At 45.1% G+C, this 3,480-nt stretch overlaps 1 long non-coding RNA gene across 1 annotated transcript; it reads left to right on the top strand.

Annotated features, from left to right (window-relative positions):
• The first annotated feature begins 625 nt into the window (after positions 1–625).
• On the top strand, positions 626–3,126 carry LOC120987013. The gene is made up of 3 exons (XR_005775878.1): positions 626–755; positions 1,495–1,647; positions 2,693–3,126. It is a non-coding gene; the product is annotated as an uncharacterized LOC120987013 (long non-coding RNA).
• Positions 3,127–3,480: the final 354 nt, after the last annotated feature.

Below are 3,480 nucleotides of genomic sequence, written 5' to 3'. Positions count from 1 at the left end.
GACAGTAATTTGGAATTTCTTAAATGATCCTGAGGGTTATGAAACAAAAAAGTCAAGTGGAAGACCCAAAAAAATTTCATCAGCACTGAGCCGGAGGATACAATTGGCTGTCCGTCAAGACACTAGACGATCCTCGACCCAAATTAAGGCCCTTAGGCCCCTTTCACACGAGCGAGTTTTCCGCGCGGATGCGATGCGGGAGGTGAACGCACAGCACCCGCACTGAATCCTGACCCATTCATTTCTATGGGGCTGTGCACATGAGCATTGTTTTTCACGCATCACTTGTGCGTTGCGTGAAAATCGCAGCATGCTCCTCTTTGTGCGTTTTCCACGCAACGCTGGCCCCATAGAAATGAATGGGGCTGCGTGAAAATCGTAGTAGATCCGGATGTCATGCGTTGCGTTGTGTTTTGAACGCAAGTAACTTAGCAACCCAGAATGGATTTCAGACAGGAAGTTGAGTTGCTCAGTGTGTGACTGAAGGTAGCACATGAGGCAGGAGTTGTGGTTTCATCAGCACACACTCTTCCAGCCCTTGCGGAGCTTTGATTTTAATTGCAAAAGCCATGCCAAAGACACCACGGCCAATGGATGTTGGTAGGCTGATAGTCCTGAGAGGCCATGCATCTGGGATACGCGCAGTGATGACTACCACAATCGGTATAAAAAAGATCAGGCCTGGGTGGAAATAACCAAGGAGCTTTTTGAATCCAGCTGGGAAAAAACACATGGCAAAAGCCTCCAGAATTTGGGTAAGTAGGCAATGTATACCTGTGTGATCCTTGCTGTCCTCCCTAGCATAGCACATGTCGTCTTTAATCCTCCCTAGCAGGGACGTGCACAGATATTTAGAAGGGCAGGGGCTTTTAAGTTATTCAAAAAAACACAAATATAACTTTTTTGGGTTTCACCGTACATATTATGGTAAAATGATGTCATTACAAGACTCTACAGACTCAAATATGCAAAGAGACCAAGCACTACAACCCCCAGTATGCAAAGGGACAAAGCACTACAACTATTGTTCCTTTGCATACTTGTTTTGTTTTAGGACTTTAAATTATATACAATATATTACCAGGGCGGGCACTGAGGGCAGACAGGCAATAAAGGAACTTAGGCAGCAGACAGATTCATACAGGCCGGCGCTTGCTCCCCTGCATTCATCCCGCTGGGGGGAGTGTGATGTGTCGTTGCAGACATGCATCATGCATGTCCGTGACCCAGGCAGCCCCTGCGCTAGCCTTTAAAGGACCCTGTCACCCTGATCCTGCACTAGTGAGCGTGCGGACTGGTGAATAAATTGTGCTTTCCCTAGGGGAATGGATGGAGGCATTAAAGAGGCAGGGGCAGAAGGGGGCAGGGGCTCAAGCCCCCTTATCGAGCAGTATGTGTGCACGTCCCTGCTCCTTAGCATAGCACATGTCATATGTTCTAATTTGTAGTACTGTTTATTTTGGTTAATAAATGTTCTTTTTTTTTTTTTTAAAGTGGACGATGTCAAGAATCGTTGGCGGAGCTGCAGGGACCAGTTCCGCAAGGAAATGCTTCAACATGCGAGGAGTATTTCCGGGCCACCAAGAAAAGGCCATATATGTTCCTGAACCAACTGATGTTCCTCCGTGAGGTCATGGAGCTGCGTCCGTAAGTTTATTTTACGCAATGACCACTAGATGTTTATCCATATACACTGTTTGTAGACTATGTAATTAAAGGGGTATTCCTATCTTAACAAAATGGGGGCATATCACTAGGATATGCCACCATTGTCTGATAGCAGCTATATCAAGAACACGCCTATCTACCTGGGACTTCTGAGCAGAATATGTTTGTAGCTGGTTCCTCCACTGCCCTGAATATTGTAGGCTTAAGTAAGTCCAAAGTGAGGCAGTATATTTAGTGTTAGTTATGGATCCATCTGCGGAAGCCACCTTGACGCCTGGTAGGCCCGTCACGTATGTGCGCTAAGAGCTTAAATTACTCATTTATAGTCGGTATTGGATCACTTTTATCTAGAATGACCCCCATTTCTTTCATCAATTGTTTGTATATCTAACGGTGTGCAGACATATTTTTTATTTTTATTATGTTTGGTTCATGGATATGCACCTGTGATTATGAAGGTTCTAGTCTAAATTTTCTTGCTATATCACGAACAGAGTGGGGGTGGCTGTGGCTGGAGGAGGGCAGATTTGCCAGGGTACCTCCACCACTCTCCTATATAAATGAATGTACGTCAGCTGCACATGCGCAGTGCACTCTCCTTCAGTTTTGGCTCTCCCTTCTCGCTATAGGTGCTGGTTCCATTGGTGGGACCCCCACCTTTAAGACAATGGGGGCATATCCAAGCAATATGCCTCTATTTTCAGAGATTATAAAAACACTTTAATGTTATATATGTTTAAAAAATGTTCATGTAAAAAAGACATATTTGCAAATCAAAACCAACTGGAAAAATGTCTCCTTTTCCATGATGACATTTGCTTTAACAACATGACAAGTGGTTTTAAAATGGTGTTTAGGGGCAGCGATGACACTTCTAATCTCCAAAATGTCATATGTTGGGTATGTCATGTAGTACTATGTTCTATAAACTAATTGGATGATTATTGTAATATGTGACGTGAATAGTAATAATTGAAAATACTGTTCATCTTATAATTTTATGATTTTTGCATTCTTTTTAAAGGACAGAGGACAACCTACCGGAAGAAGAGGAGGAGTCAGCACCGCAGATGTCCAGTGCTTGTGAGGAAGACACTCCCTCTTGTCCATCACAGGTGGACACAGCACCAGGACCAAACACTGCACCATCCAGACCACCACCTGTTTCTGGAGCAGATTCCCCCCCCCCCCCCAGCCCTTTGGCTCTACCCAGCAGGCCCAGACGACGGGCAACCACTCCTGCCGATACAAGTGTAAATACGCAGGTTATGGATTATTTAGCTAGAGCCTGGCATGAGGATGAATTTGATCATTATGTGCGTAGTATGGCCTCATATTTGCACAGGCTGCCTCCAGAACGAGTTTTGCTCACCAAAGCAGCTCTAAATATCGTTTTGGATGCAGCCACTCCCCCCAATGACCCAAATGTCATTTTCGAGGGCCTTGAAAATTGGCGCCTCCATGGAAACTGGTTTGGCCCCCAAACATTGCCAGTTTCCCAGCCCTCACAGCCTTCACTGCCGGCTCCTCCACAAATGCAACCTCCAAGGGGACATTATGGGCCACCTACTCGCCCATATGGACAACATTATATTGTTGAGTCGGCATATGGGCAGTCTGCACCCATCTCTTCTCAGCCTAGCTCATCGCAGTACTCTGGCCCCCCTTCACAGCCCCCCTACCCTGGGCCACAGTATCAGGCCCCACCATCACCATCTGGCCATTATACAAATTTATAAAAGTTTGAATATTTTTAATTTCTGTATGAAAAGATTTTTATTTGGAAAAAAGTCGATATGACTCAGAAGTTTA

The sequence above is a fragment of the Bufo bufo genome, chromosome 1 (genome assembly GCF_905171765.1).
Source record: "Bufo bufo chromosome 1, aBufBuf1.1, whole genome shotgun sequence".
NCBI lineage: Eukaryota > Metazoa > Chordata > Amphibia > Anura > Bufonidae > Bufo > Bufo bufo.
This window is presented reverse-complemented; position numbering and strand designations above follow the sequence as displayed.